Consider the following 16808-nt stretch of genomic DNA (forward strand, 5'->3'; position numbering starts at 1 on the left):
CTGACTTTAAAGACGGCTTTCCTGGTTGCCATCACCTCTGCCAGGAGAGTGAGTGAGCTCCAGGCTCTTTCTGTCCAACCTCCTTTCCTGTCCATTCATCCTGATAAGGTGGTTCTGAGGACTAGACCTTCTTTCCTGCCCAAGGTTGTTTTGGCCTTTCACATCGGGCAGTCCATCACCCTCCCTTCCTTCTTCCCGCCTCCGCATCCTTCAAAGGATGAAGAGCGGCTCCACCGTCTGGACCCAAAACGTGCGCTTTCATTCTACATGGATCGCACACGCCAGTTCCGGGTGGATGACCAACTGTTTGTTGGCTACGTGGGTGCGAAGAAGGGACGGGCGGTTTGTAAACGAACCATCTCTCGATGGGTCGTCCTCTGCATCAAAGTGTGCTACTCTTTGGCTCGGAAGGAGCCTCCTGTTGGGCTGAGGGCCCATTCCACTCGGGCCACGGCGGCTACTACTGCCCTGGGCCGGGGAGTCCCCTTGCAGGACATTTGCCAAGCGGCTACGTGGGCCTCGCTGCACACCTTTGAGAGGCACTACTGCCTGGACAGTCAAGTCCGGAGGGATGGCTTCTTTGGCCGTTCTGTCCTCCAGGACTTTCTGGTGTAGTATTGTATTGGTTCGCAGACCCACCACCGGGGTTGGTATTGCTGGGGTATGTATTCTAAGGTAAGGAATCTAACACTAACGTGTTTCTTTCAGATGAACAAGTTACTTACCTTCGGTAACGATATATCTGTAAGAAACATTAGTTAGTGTTAGATTCCTTACCGAACCCACCCATCCTCCCCGTTCTGCGAACTGATACCTAGGGTTAAGGTCATCCCTTTCAGGGCCCTAGTTTTACATGGCACCAGTGTTGGTTCTCTCATGGCTCTGCGTCTCCTGGCGCGGAAATGCTGTGTGCAAAGAACTGACGTCAGCGCGCGGAGGCGGCGTCTATATACTCCAGCGACGTCATCACGGCGCACGACGCCAACGACGGACGCGGAGCCGCAGGGTACGCCTGCAGACGACGCCTACCGACGCGCAGGGGTACTGCTACGCAAAAGTTTCCGGATCCAGACTGACGCCTGGGGATATTCTAAGGTAAGGAATGTAACACTAACTAATGTTTCTTACAGATATATCGTTACCGAAGGTAAGTAACTTGTTCTCCATGCCACATCTCCAGCATCTAGTGTCATCTCTCAAACCCATGCGATGGAGGCTGACAGGGGTACGGTAATATCTATGTAGGAATTTAAAATGTATCAGGCGGAGTTTGTAATTAGGTGAGAGTTCTAGGAGTTGCTTGCAGCAGAAGGACCATTGTATCTCGCTCAATGGCGGGTCCAGTTCTCTATTCCAAAGTTGCATAGAATTGGGCAGTGTGATCGGGGCTTGGTCTTGCATGGTGGTGTATATGCGAGTCACTCATTTTTTGGGTGAGGCTCGAGCTGATACGTTCTGGAGTGCCAGTAATGTTGGAGGCTCGTCCCGAAAACCGCTCCAGAGTGCACGGCAGGAGGACTTCCATTTGTGATAGGTAAACATGTCTCTGAACGGTGTAGGCGATCCCTCCTCACCAATTTGTAGTTCCCTAAATTTCCCGTCTGGGTATACATCAGCAAACGTGCGCAATGGAGTGTCAGCTAGGGACAGCTCACCCCCACTTTCCGCCAAACAGGGAATCATTGGGTTTCGTTTCAATGGAATGGCCGGTGCATATAAACATGGGAGTCGAGCTCGTCACTGCATCTCCCGCCACACCCAGCGCAAGGTGTCGGCCGAATCAACATCTGTAGTAGGTCTTGGAGTTTTGTCATAAAGTGCCACACTCCAGGGCAGTGGTGCCACTGAGTCCAGCTCAACTGCCACATGTGGCTGATAGGGTGTCGGGTATGCCCAGAAATGCAAGAATTGGGCCTGCATGCATAGTGCATATAAATGCATGTCCGGAGCACCCAACCCTCCCTGCCTGCCTTAACGGCAAGGTCAACAAGGCCCAGGAAACTCTGGCTTGAGCGCCTGCCCATATCAAGGATAAAAGATGAGAGCGCAGACTAGTAAAGAAGTGTTTTGTGAGCGGGATCGGGATGTTCGTAAACAAATATAGAAACTTGGGCAGTATTGTCATTTTCGTCAGCGCCACCTTTCCAGCAAGAGAGAGTGTTTTTTTCGACCAGATCGCCACCTTACCCTCAAGCCAATTCACAGCCCGTCCAAAGTTCAAAGACCAAATGTTCTGGAGGTTACAACGGAATCATCAAGGACCCCGTTAAAGTCACCCCCCCAGATTATGGTAGCACAATCCATCCCGACAATTCGAGCCCAGACAGTTCTAAAGAATTCAGGTTCATCTACGTTTGGACCATACACAGCTGCTAACGTTACTAGTTTACCGCTGAGCACCCCATTCACCACAATATATCTCCCGTCCGGATCAATGTATGTGGTACGCTCTCTCCAGTCCAATCCTTTACGTAACAATATCGCCACCCCTTGAGCATAGTTAGAATATATGGCAGAATATGTGGCCCACCATCGGGTATTCTTGAGTTTTACTGAGGGCTGAGAGTTAATATGTGTTTCTTGTAGAAAGCAAACATCAATGGCATGCCTCTGTAGATATGTATGCATCAACCTCGCTTTTCTACCATCATTTAGACCTCGGATGTTCCACGTCAGGATTTTAGTCACTCCCATTGGCAGTGCGCAAACTGCATGCCACCGTTCCCAACATGGCTCTCAATAAAGTTGTGATGCATGACTATTTCAAACATACCGTTATCGTACTGACATTTTACCAAACACCCAACTAATCCCATCCCCCCCACATCAACCCCCCAATAAGATCGTGTCTGAATCCCCCCCCATAAACACGCAGAGCGTGGAAACTTATAAGTAGTGGGAAATTCCCCGTGTGGGCGAGGTGGCAAAGGCATACTCCTCTGTGCGCACAGGGTGGCTAAGCTTCCAAGCAGCAAACCCCCCCCCAGAGGTGGCACATATCAATCATATATAATAGCATATAGACATAATGCATGTATCTGAAAGAGACACGTTAGTGATAGATTCCTTACCCTGCAATATCCCCAGGCGTCAGACTGGATCCAGAAAGTTTTGCGTAGCAGTACCCTTGCGCGTCGGTAGGCGTCGTCTGCGGCTCCGCGTCCGTCGTGGGCGCCGTGATGACGTCGTCGGAGTACTTAGACGCCGCCTCCGCGTGCTGACGTCAGTTCTTCTTTTTTCCGCGCCAGCCAGCGCAGATCTGGAAAGAGCAGTTCCCTAGTCACTTTTTGACTAAACTTTTGTGATCTCTTTTGATCCATTTCGAAGTCTTTACGACTCCGACGGTGCCGTTAGGGATGCCCGGCTTCAAGCACTGCGACGAGTGCGAACGCCTCATGTCGATTACGGATCCGCACCGCCTGTGCCTGACGTGTTTGGGTGTCGACCATGACGACGAGGCCTGCTCCGACTGTCGGGCCCTCTCGAGGAAGGCCAGGCGGGAGCGGTCCCGCAGGCGACTCGAGATCCGCCAGTCGGCCCCGCGCCGTGTGAGGTCCCGGTCCCGGTCCCACGGGAGGTCGAGGGACAGGTCGCGGTGACGGAGCCGTCACAGCTCCGGGAGTCGGAGCCACTCCTCCAGGTCCAAGTCGTCAGGTAAGAAGCACAAGAAGTCGAAGAGACATCATCGCTCTTCCGACTCCCCCCGATGCTCGCCCGATGCGGCCGGGGGCTCGGGTGACACCGCCCACGCGGCTCCTCGGGAGTCGCGGGCGCCGCGTCCGGCCCCATACCCCCCGGTCCCTGGGCTGAACGCGACGCCGGAGGAGATCGAGCGTTTCCTCATGGCCATGAGGTCCCTTTCTCCTCTGACGGATTCCACAGCGCCTTCGGGCCCAGTGAACCCGTCTGGGGGCCCTAGCGGGTGGGAGGCTACGACCCCGACGCCGTCGGGTGCTTCGGCCTCGACGCCGCCGGCGCCTTCGGGCCCGGCGCCGCAGGGTCCACTATCCCGACACCGCCGGTGCCCTCGGGCCCGGCGCCGCAGGATGCAGCGGCCCGGCGTCGTCGGTGCCTTCGGGCCCGGCGCCGCAGGGTGCCGCTGGACCTTCATCGAGTGATGGACCGTCCCCGGTGGACCTTACGACCCCCCCGGGGTCGGTCCGTATGGTATCCCCTCTGGCGTCGTCCTCGGGCGGCGCCAGCCCGATACCTCCTCTCACTGGGTTCCAACGTCGGGTCGACGTCTACCGACGCCGCTCTCGACGCCGTGCGGAGAATTTCAATTCTATGAACCCACCTCATTTGCTTATGACCCTGAATCTCAGGAGATGGGGGACGAGGAGAATTGGGAGGGGTCTGAGGACCCTCTGACAAGGGAATGTCAGTCTAACATGGACTGGACGGGAGACCTTGGGGAGGCCAGTGGCCTGGACACCTCTCCAGACACTGGATTCGTCTCTCCTCCGACCGTGGCTTCGGAGGAAGGCGCTACATATAGTGTGGTGTTGATGAGGGCTGCTAAGGCCTTGGGCCTTGAGCTCCCCGTCGCGGCCGTGAGGACTAACCTCCTCACTGAGGTCCTTAAGCCGCAGTCATGCTCCATGGAGCCTCTGCTGCCGTTTAATGAGGCCTTGACGGACGTTCTTTTGGGCACTTGGTCCAGGCCCGCTACAGGTTCGCCTGTAGATAGGAACGTGGCCAGATGCCACTGCCCGGCCCCGGGCGACCCATGTTTCCTGTCCACCCACCCCACCCCCGAGAGTCTGGTTATCCAGGCCTCTAACTCCCAGACCGCCTTCCCGACGGCTCCCCCCGATCGGGAATCCAAGAGGTACGAGGCCTATGGCAAAAAGGTGTTCTCGTCCCTTAGCTTGGGACTGCGGTCTTCCAACACCGCATGCCTCTTGGGCCGTTACACCCACTCTCTGTGGGAAACGGTGGCGGAAGTGCTGCCAGAGTGTCCGTTGGAGGTACGGGCCAAACTCGGCCAAGACCTTCTGGAGGGCCGGGACGCAGCGAAGTATAATATCAGGTGCGGACTGGATACTACTGACTCGCTGGGCAGAGCGATGGCTACGACGGTGGCGATACGACGCCACGCCTGGCTGAGATCCGCCAACTTCTCGGCAGACGTCCAGAATACACTCATGGACATGCCGTTCGATGGCTGTCGACTCTTTGGCGACAAGGCAGATCACGCGCTTGAGCGCTTTAAGGACTCCAGGGCTATGGCCAAGTCCTTGGGCCTCTCGGCCCCGCGAGAGGCCCGGCGGTTTCCAAGGCCTTTCGCCCCTTTCGTGGCCAGGGAAGGGGCGCCCCCACACGTGCCGCCATCCAATCGCCGCAAACTGTCGTCCAGCGCGGCGGCGGCCGTGGAAACCGCCGTGGAGGTGGTCGGGGAAACAGGCGGAGCCAGTCCACACCTGCCCCCGCAGCATCCGCCTCTAAACCCTCCTAGTCCGTGCTTTTCGGCCCATGTGACGCCAGTGGGAGGCAGGGTTCGCCATCACCACTCTCACTGGCGCACAGTCACTTCGGACAGGTGGGTGCTGCAGATCGTCCGAAGGGGCTACTCCCTCCCCTTCGAGACGACCCCTCAAGCCATGCCACCGCAACACCACCGCGTATCGGGGGATCACTTGCGGCTCCTGCAGGAGGAAGTTTCGGCCCTCTTGGCCAAGGGGGCCATCGAGCGCGTTCCTGGGCCAGAAGTAGGACGTGGTTGCTACTCCCACTACTTCCTGGTACCCAAGAAGGGCAAAGGGGGCCTACGCCCTATCTTGGATCTGAGGAACGTCAACGGCTTCCTCTGGAAGGAGAAGTTCAAAATGCTGACACTGGCTCAGGTCTTGACTGCCCTAGACCCAGGAGACTGGATGGTAGCGTTGGACTTGCAGGATGCGTATTCCCACATCCCCGTCCTGCCGGCCCACCGGCGTTACCTGCGGTTCACGGTAGGCCTCAAGCACTTTCAGTTTACCGTGCTCCCCTTCGGCCTTACCAGCACCCCACGGGTGTTCACGAAGGTGATGGCGGTGGTCGCAGCTCACCTCCGCAGGTTAGGGGTTTCAGTCTTCCCCTACCTAGACGACTGGTTGTTGAAGGCGGGCTCGCCCCAGGCAGTCGTCAACCACCTCCAGACTATGGCGGATCTGCTGCACAGGCTGGGATTTTCCATCAACTTACCGAAGTCACACCTGTGCCCCTCTCAGAAACTCCTTTTCATCGGAGCGGTTCTCGACTCGGCGCAGTTTCGGGTTTACCCACCCGAACAGCGGGTCCGGGATATACAGGCCCTGATTCCGATCTTCAGGCCGTTATCCCGGGTTTCGGTCAGGTTGACGCTGCGGCTTCTGGGGCTGATGGCCTCCTGCATCCTTCTGGTGCATCACGCACGGTGGCGGATGCGGGCTCTGCAGTGGGACCTGAAGTTTCAGTGGGCCCAGCACCGGGGCAACCTGTCCGACCATGTCCTGATCTCGGAGGGCACTGCGAGACAGCTGCAGTGGTGGCTCACGGACCGCGATTGGGTCAACCGCAGATCCCTCTCCCTTCCCCAACCGGAGCACGTAGTTGTGACGGACGCGTCCCTCCAGGGCTGGGGAGGCCACTTGGGAGAGGCAGAGATCAGAGGACTCTGGTCTCCGGCGGAGTCCCGGCTCCATATCAATCTGTTGGAGCTGCGGGCGATTCGTCTGGCACTGAAAGCATTCCTCTCGTCTGTCCGAGGGAGTGCAGTGCAGGTGTTCACGGACAACACCACCGCCATGTGGTACTGCAACAAACAGGGCGGGGTGGGGTCGTGGACCCTATGCCAGGAGGCTCTGCGCCTCTGTCAATGGCTGGAACATCAGGGCGTGACTCTGGTGGTTCAACACCTGGCAGGTTCTCTGAACGCCAGGGCGGATGAACTCAGCCGGCGGTGCTCGATGGATCACGAATGGCGTCTGAACTCGGACGTGGCGCAAGGCCTCTTTCTGCGTGTGGGAGAGCCTTGGTTAGATCTATTCGCCACCGAAGAGAACGTGCAATGTCATCAGTTCTGCGCGTTGAAATTTCCAAGGCGGCACTCGCTCGGAGACGTTTTTCGTCGCGAGTGGATCTGCGGTCTGTTGTACGCCTTTCCGCCTATACCTCTTCTGCCCAGAGTGCTGAAGAAGATCAAGCGAGACCGGGCACAAGTCATCCTTGTGGCTCCGGACTGGGCACGAAGGTACTGGTATCCCGAGCTACTCAGTATTTCAGTCGATCCCCCGGTTCGTCTGCCTCTTCAGGAGGACCTTCTGTCGCAGCAGCAGGGGACGGTCCTCCACCCGAACCTGTCCAGTCTCCACCTACATGCATGGAGATTGAGCGACGACAGTTGAGGCCATTTGACCTGCCTCCTGAAGTTTGCAACATCATTCTGGCAGCCAGGCGTCCCTCCACAAAGACGGTATACGCCTGCAGGTGGAACAGATTTGTGGCTTGGTGCACAGCAAAGGCTGTGGATCCCCTCAATGCCCCTCTCTCTGAGGTTCTTCTCTTCCTTCTTTCTCTTGCCCGGCAGGGCTCTGCTCTGGGCACTATCAAGGGCTATCTTTCAGCTCTTTCAGCCTTTCTGAGGCTGCCTGACCAACCTTCTTTGTTCAAGTCCCCTATCGTAAATCGATTCCTGAAGGGCATCACTCATACTTTTCCTCCTGTTCCCTTCGTGATGCCTCAGTGGGACTTGAACCTGGTTCTCACATTTCTGATGTGCGCTCCCTTTGAGCCACTTCACAACTGTCCACTTCGCCTTCTTTCTTTGAAGACTGCCTTCCTGGTAGCCATCACCTCTGCCAGGAGAGTGAGTGAGCTCCAGGCTCTCTCTTGTACGCCTCCTTTCCTTTCAGTCCATCCGGACAAGGTTGTTTTGAGGACTAGGCCCTCCTTCTTGCCTAAGGTGGTCACGGCCTTCCACATTGGGCAGTCCATCACATTGCCCACCTTCTTTCCGCCTCCGCACCCCTCGAGAGAGGAGGAGAGGCTCCACCGTCTGGACCCAAAACGTGCGCTCTCGTTCTACCTGGATCGCACACGCCAGTTCCGGGTGGATGATCAACTCTTTGTTGGGTACGCGGGCGCTAAGAAAGGGAAAGCGGTGCACAAGAGGACCATTTCTCGATGGATTATCATGTGCATCCAGGCGTGTTACTCCTTAGCTAAGAAGGAACCCCCTGTTGGGCTGAGGGCTCATTCCACTCGAGCCACGGCCACTACAACTGCCCTGGGCCGAGGTGTGCCCTTGCAGGACATTTGCCAGGCAGCTACGTGGGCCTCGTTGCACACGTTTGCAAGACACTACTGCCTGGACAGTCAAGTCCGGAGGGACGGCTACTTCGGCCGTTCCGTTCTCCGGGACTTTCTGGTGTAAATATTGGTTCGCAGACCCACCACCACGGGGATGGTATTGCTGGGGTATCTATTCTAAGGTAAGGAATCTATCACTAACGTGTCTCTTTCAGATGCATAAGTTACTACTTGTGTAACGATATATCTGTAAGAGACATTAGTTGGTGATAGATTCCTTACCGACCCACCCATCCTCCCCGTTCTGCGAACCGATATCTAGGGTTAAGGTCGTCTCCTTTCAGGGCCCTAGTTTCTTGGCACCAGTGTCGGTTTTTGTCATGGCTCTGCGCTTCTGGCGCGGAAAAGCTGTGGCTAAGAACTGACTTCAGCACGCGGAGGCGGCGTCTAAGTACTCCGACGACGTCATCACGGCGCCCACGACGCCGACGACGGACGCGGAGCCGCAGACGACGCCTACCGACGCGCAAGGGTACCGCTACGCAAAACTTTCCGGATCCAGTCTGACGCCTGGGGATATTCTAAGGTAAGGAATCTATCACCAACTAATGTCTCTTACAGATATATCGTTACACAAGTAGTAACTTGTGCAATCAGACAGCAGAGGCAAATGAAAGGTGAGGATACTTGCGCAGCCCCAAAACCAAACATTAATGCATATTTTCAGTATTGGAACATTTTTTTCAACATATGCAGTAGTCATGAGGCATAGGAAGCAGTTAGAGGAGCACAGCCATAGAGTACATGCTCCATATTAGCACTCATCATTATCACTTAGACGGTCCACCAGAGGGTCATCCCGACGCCTTTTTGCTTCGCAGGGGGCCCACAGACATGCTTTGCAAACTTGAGTGCTGATTTGTCGTCCACAAATAAATGAGACGTGCCCTCATGGGACACCTTGAGGTTAGCTGGGTAAAGTAGGGAGTAGGGAATTTTAGCTTGTAAAAGTAATCGTTTGGCCGGAAGGAATTCCCGGCGTGCAGCCTGCACGGCAGGGGTAAAATCAGGGTAGAGCGATATATCATTCCCTTTATGGGTGATAGGGCCACGTTCTCTTGACAGCCTCAGGATGTTCAGAATTTTCGCGAGGATGGGCCTGGGCGTACCTCCAACTGGTGGCCTAGGACCCAACGCCCTGTGCGCTCTTTCAACTGCAAACACCGAGGACAGATAGGGGTCGAATAGTTCATGAAGCAGATCAGACACAAAGGTCTCCAACTTAGGCATAGCTGTAGTTTCCGGAATCCCTATGAGGCGAAGGTTGTTTCTCCTAGAGGGCGCTTTAAGGTCATCATTCTTCGCCCTTATGACTGTGTGGAGTTTGTCCATGTTTAGGATTTGCTCTTTCGTCTCCTGCCTGAACTCATGGAATTCGGTTTGCCTGTTCTCTAGGCTGTCCAGTCTTGTTTCGTGCGTTGTGACTTGCGATCTGACAGCGTCGAGTTGCGTGGTCAGGGTGTCTAGTTTTGCATCTATACTTTTCAGGCTCGAGCGCATTTCCAGCATGAGCGATTTCAGGTCTCCACTTTGGTCTTCCATAGCATCACCATTTCCCGACGCACCTTGGTCCTGTTCAGGCGGTTTCCACCCTTTGCTGTTGGGAATGGTATTTTGGATTGTCTGGCGTCTGATCGGCCCATGATGTTCATGTCTTACGACTCTGTACTCACAATGTAGGTACCCACAGCGCACTGTTATCCAGACCAACAAACAGGACGCAGCCAAGGTTATATCCTCCTGTTATCACAAGTGTATGTAGTCAGTCTCACAGTCAGGTCGCAGGAGGCAGCTACATAAGACACATCATGAAAATAGGGTCAGTAGCGGTCAGCAGCAATCGCCCCGCCACAGACGGGCGGTAGTTAATGCCTGCAGCACACACAAATGTCCCACTATCAGGACGCTATCGCCCAATCCACCAGCCACCCTAGTCGTACTGGCAGGGTTTGACCTTAAGCGCCACGATACCTCTATGATCTCAGAATCCAAGTCCAATTAGCTAGGAATGAGGACGATGCCGCAACTAGTCCCAGTAGGCGCCTCCGCAGACAAAATGGCGTCTAAAACGCAGGTTAGAGGACGGAGTCTCGTCAGTGCACACAGTGGTAGGGACCAGCACGCCCAACATGCAGGCCCCGGGTTCGTGGAAGTGTTTCACCATGGGTGCCAACAGTAGTGTCTCCTATGCCTTAGCGAGTGTCACCACAGTGTCTGCGCTTCACCAGGCTGCCAGGCCTACCTCCTTAACACAGCGTGGCAAAGGCAACCACACATGGATCGTGATTGGGCTCAAGGGCAGTCATCAGGAAAACCCCAGCAGGTCGGAGATATCGGGGGGGAAAGATACGGTGCGCCACAGCATTTCCCGTCCCCAGCGCTATAGGGATCTGTACAGCGCTACGTCAGGGCCGCCTAGAAAATGGCCGCTTCGCTGATCAGCCCTGACAGTGTCCTTTAGCAGGTTTCCGACTTTGGGCAGTTATTGCAGGGCAATCGGAGGGGTCCCGGCACTAACCTCACCGGCGGTGGTCGGCAGCGCACGTCAAGCAGATTTCGTGCCTCACACGGCCGGTCACCGCTGCTGTCACCAAATGCGGCCCGCACAGCCCCCGGCTCAATTTCAGAGCGGGGCTCGAGTTCCGATGTCCGCCTCCGGCCTTCCGCTAGCTCCTCTTCCCGCTCGCCTTCAGTTGGCAATATTCCGCTCCCTTCATCAGCCCACGGGCTGAAAGTCAGAACATCCGGTGCGTTTACTACTCCGGTTTCAGCGCTAGTGTGTGCGCCGCCCAGAGTGAAGGTTTTCGAAGGATTATGGTAGGATAATCAGCTTAGCCGGCGGAGCTCGCCTAAGTAGCGGCCATTTCGCAGCCTTGCAAGCCACGCCCCCCCTAGCGCTGCCCTTGACTCCGGCCCCTGCGCCGCCACAGGCACCACACTGGGTGCCGATAATCCCGCCCCCGCCCCGGTTCTCAGACCATTTCGTTCCGGCCTGGGATCCGCTTTGGGATGCGGCTCCGCCAAGGCCGGTGCCGCTCCCTCTCTGGCTCTGGCCTTGCCTCCGCGGCCAGTGCCCACTACTCCGGAGACGGATGAGGACTGGGATGGCTCCGAGGATCCCTTTGCGCGTCAGTGTGACTTCGAGCAGGATGGGTGGACGACCTTCAAGATGCGGGTAACCTTGATGTATCTTCTGACCCAGGGTTTGCCTCCCCTCCACCTACTATGGAGGAGGGTGCTAACTACACTATGGTGCTGCTCCGGCCCCGGCACTGCCTTGGACTCCGGCCCCAGTGCTGCCCCTGGCTCCGCAACAGGTACCACACTGGGTGCCGTTTATCCCGCCCCTGCCCCGGTCTTGGACCATTTCGCTCTGGCCTGGGATCCACATTGGGACGCGGCTCCGGCTTGGCCCCCGCACCGCTTGCCCCGTCTCCGGCTCCTGCCTTGCCGCCACGGCCGGCGCCCTCTACTCCGGACGAGGACTGGGATGGCTCCGAGGACCCCCTTGCATGGCAGTGTGACTCTGAGCAGGCTCGGGTGGACGACCTTCAAGATGCGGGTGAACTTGATGTGTCTTCTGGCCCAGGGTTTGCCTCCCCTCCACCTACTATGGAGGAGGGCGCTTCCTACACTATGGTGCTGCATCAGGCGGCAAAGGCTCTTCATCTCGACCTCCCTACGGTGGCCCTCAAGACCAACCTTCTTATGGAGGTGCTCCAGACGGCATCTACGTCGTCTGAGTCGCTGCTCCCTTTCAATAAAGCCTTTACCGAAGTCCTCTTAGGCACTTGGTTGCGGCCGGACTCGGGGGCACCGGTGGATAAGAAGGTCGCTAGGCGTTGTGAGAAGTTGGCCTGATATGCAGTGCTCACTATTCTAGTGATCACTATGTATCAGTCCAAACGACCCTTATTGATGATTGGTTGTAAGTCAACCTTATAGACCAGCTATCCTAGTAGCATGGACAAGAGCAGTCTTTAGGCTAAACTCTAGAGGGCGTGTTAAGCCAGCTGTTATACCATCACATATACCCCTTGAACACCAAGTGAAAGGACACCACACAAGTTGTTATGAAAATAAAAGGATATTTATTTAGAACACAACAGCCCTGGACTCTTTATGAGGACAGGGCGCTAAGCACAATACAAAGCTCTTTAAGAAATACTGAAAGTCGCACAATTTACACAAATGCCCGAGGGGCACGGAAAACCATATACTACAAAAGTGGAATGCGAAATTACTAGCAGGTAAGTACTACTCTCAAAGACTTTAGAAACGCTTGGCCTACAATGCTGAACCCTTGGATTAGAAGCAGGAGGCCTAAGGACGTCGTGTGCAGAGTGGAAACTCTCACGCGTAATGCGGGACAAAGTCTATGGTTGCTAGAATTTACAAAGTTAGTGTTCTGGGCGAACCGACTAGGTAGGTCAGAAACAAAAGTGGATCTAGACACTTAGAGAGTTGGTCTACGCTGGAGCACCGTGGTACTCGGTTTACCTAGCCCAGGGGCTGCGGCTGCATGGAGTTCAAGTGTCGTCGGGTTTCTTCGTCGACGAACCAGGAGCCTGAAGTGGAAGTTGCTGGCAGGCGACCAGTGAAGATGTTCCGGGCCGATCCATGGACTGGATCAGCTGAAGAGGGTACCTGTAAGCAGAGGGGACCAAGTTCTGAATCACTAGCCAGTGATTAGATGGGTACCAGGATGGCACCGGATAGAGTCACCTCAACCAGGTGAGTGGGCGACGCTGGGCTCTGCAGTCTCTCGGACCAGGAGGCGTTGTCGGCAACCAGGATGGAGGTGCGAGCTGTCCCACGAAGGTATCTGATGTCGGCGATGCTGGACCCAGGATTGGGGCAACAACTCTTGGCAAATGCAAGCCAAACGCAGTGGACTCAAAATGGCGTCTGAAGTGGACCAGGAGGGTCCGGGGGGCTCCTCTGTTGGAGGGGAGCAAGGGCCAGTCTGGAGCAACCAGACCAGCGATGGAAGTGTCGTCGTTCGTCGTCAAGAAGGCTACAAGCCAGCAGGCAAGTGGCCGGACAACGCGGTGAGCAGCAAAGAGCAGAAGGGCCCCACGCAGATCTCGTGGATGCTTCGGTGCTGGAGCTGCTCAGGGTTAGGGCTTCTCAAACCCCAAAGCACTCACTCGAGGATCCCTCGGCGGTCGTGCTGGATAAGCGTAGTGCAGTTCTGAAGATGGCCGGTCCCTCGAGGTCTCGTCACACCCACGAATCTCAGCTGGGCTGATGATGTAGGTAGAGGTCAGAGGTGCCAGGGAAGCGGGGTCTCGTCGTGCTGGTCGGTCTGGTTCCGGAGGAAGGACGTGCAGCAAACCGCAGGTTACTTAGTTGGTGCCCGCAGATGCAGGGTGACTACTCCTTAGTCACAAGGGAGAAATCTTAGGAAGAAGTCTTGAGTTCCTTTCGTAGAAAGTAGTTTCAGGATTCAAAGATGATCTAATTTGGAAGGGTCCCCGCTCCCACCTTTATACTAAAGAAAGGGGCTGGTACGGGACTAGGTCCTGCCCATGGGTGGGACCAGGATGGGGGGTGGTTACACCCCTCTCCCATGCCGGACTTTCCCCAGCTCAGGGGCTGGTGTGCCCCTGGAACTGGTTCAAACTGGCAGATGCACAGTGAGCACCGGGGTGCCACTTGCAGTAACCTTCCTATTCAGCCCTGCCTACCTAGGATACACAAAACCCTGTCTGGGATGGTGCTAGCACCGCCCCTGACAGGAAACCCTTTGTCCAAGCTCTCCTCGCTGGAAGGACTCCCAGCAGCAGGAGGTCAGACTTGTGTCTGTGGTGGCAGCATCCATTTTGTGATGCTGAGGCTCGAGTTAACTTTAACCGGGGTTCACAGTTACATACATGTCATGTCCCTCTAGAAGGGTGGAATGCTAACCCTGTCGCCAGAATTGGCGAGGGGTTAGTATTCCAATTCGTATGACACCTTACTCAACATGTTTTGATAAAGCGATACCAAAGATAGCAAATAACCGCAAGGTTTATAATGCACTTAAGAGTATATGGTACGCGTTATCATAGAACAGCTATTAGGACTTGGTTCCGCAAGCTGCAGACGGGCTCAGCTCATGCCAGAGCACCATCTCACATAATTCCAAGCACTCTGCCTTCAGGATTGTTAAGGCCTGCCATAGGAGTGACTGATAGGAATACATGTGTCTATTTTAGGGTTAGATATAGGTATACTATATCTACAGCAAAGGGTGATTACACCACGTTGCCCCAGCTATCGTGCAGCCAGTTGTGTCAGATTTAGATGGCCAGCCAGGGGTGGCATAATACATGCTGCAGCCCCTGGTAGGCCCTGGGTACACCTATGCCCTGAGGTACAGGGTCTGATAAGGTGGCCCAGTACCAATTGGTAAATGCACCTAAGGTACACGTGTCATTTTAGTGAGAGAACAGCAAGGCTGTGGGTCTGATTAGCAGGCCCACAGCCAGAGAAGTCGTAAACCAGTGAAGCAAAAAGCAAAAATCTGGGGTGATCATAGGATTGCAGACCCTACTCTCCTACAGGCGTCATCGCCCGGCGCCTTGTGATCATGCCTTCTTGACCACTCACCCCATGCCTGAGAGCCTGGTCATTCAGGCCTCGATGTTGCAGAGTGCTTTTCCCACTGCTCCGCCGGATAAGGACTCTAAGCGGCTTGATCATTATGGCAAGAGGTTGTTCTCCTCAGCCAGTTTGGGGTTGCAGTCGGTTGACACCGCCTGCTTATTGGGCTATTACTGATGAGTGAAAACAAGGACCCCCTGGGTATCGGTGATACACAGACTCCTAGGGCAGGGTAAAAACCAATGTGGAAGGAAATCCTAGGCCATCAGCTAAGTATGTGAACAATTAGTCAAAGACCAGTAGAGAAAAGGGGAATTCAAAAAATGAAATGTATATTAAAAATTATATATTTTTAATTAACATAGCTAAAAATCATATAGAGACTCAGGCACATAAGTCAAACTATATGATACAGTAAAAATATAATACATTAAAATTCATCAACAAACTTCAAACATGGTAAATACAGAGCATATAAATCACAATCGTATATAGATCAGACAAATAGCAAATAATAATATATTCAAGATCACAAATGACATAAGCAACATGGAGGAATTATTTGTACACACTCGACGCACGTTTCGGCAGAAAAATCCGCCTTCCTCAGGAGCCACAGATGAAACTCTGAAAGAACATTATTAAAAAGAAAATATAAATCAGATCTCAAAAAGTTTATATAACATAACTAATACATATCATCACCTATACTCAGTAATCTTACACAGATCAGAATTTAAAAACCCTTACTATCTAGTAGGTCTGGGCTATAAATTTGGTCACATATCGTCATATGGTAGACAGGTATTTATACAGAAAACAGTGTCGCACTTAGCAGAACAAAAAGCCAGATATACAAAGATTCATGGATAGTGCAATATTCATTTCATAAGAAGATGTTATAATTAAGTCCCCCATGAAGGAAGAAATGATAATAAACTAGTTTAAATCATAATTAGTAATAGCGTACAAATCAATAAACTTACATTAGCAGTATTGACTTTCAAATTACTAGCACAACCAATCGATGATAACTTCTTGATAAGTCAGAGCCGCTTAATAAAGGCTAATTCCTGATAGATAAAATATGTACTTATGAACATGATATTGAAAAAAACTGTCACTTTGAACACAGAGAGCCATATCATTACTGATTATATATGGTCTTGTCGTAATTTGACGATGGCCGGGTTAGCGCTTAGCTTTGCTTCACGTTATTCCACTTAACTTGGCCATATTAGGAAACGCCATTTTGTATGTCATGGCGGCCATTTTAGGGAATGAGCGGCCGCATAGTCAGCGTGCCCTTTAGTCCGTTGTCCGTACCACTGACCACTCGGTTTTGCCCAGCAACAGGCTATTTTTAGTAACGGTCAAGCCTGTACATGCGCAGTCCCAACTGACCAGTCACCCCTCAGGAATGTTCCGCCAAAACTGACCAACGGGGTTGTAACCCCTCCCATAAGTTGGCTGTGTTCCAAAAATGACCATATATGTACATAAAGCTCTGTAACCTTGTACCGCCTATCTTTTTATTACCTGTAAACTGTATAAAAGAACTAATCACACCAACGTTCGGTGTGATACTTCTTGCATTGCCGAAGGGTGCTGTAGGAATGTCCCACCACCCCATGGGGTCTTAATAAACTTGTTCTTTGTACTTTTCAGTTTCCGTGCCAACAGTTCTTTCGGTGTAAGTGGGTTATCTACGGAGCATGTAGGCCTTGGGAACCCGATACCACAAATTGGCGACCACGAAGGGACTCATCGGCGACTCGGATGCCCGAAGGAGAGGTCGTGACGAAGGTTTGGAAACTCGCCATGGACGCGTACGCTGCCACCGAGTGACCCGAGTCTTGGCACCCACGGTGTTTCTTCCTTTCCTTCTG

The sequence above is a fragment of the Lissotriton vulgaris genome, chromosome 6, assembly GCF_964263255.1.
Source record: "Lissotriton vulgaris chromosome 6, aLisVul1.2, whole genome shotgun sequence".
NCBI lineage: Eukaryota > Metazoa > Chordata > Amphibia > Caudata > Salamandridae > Lissotriton > Lissotriton vulgaris.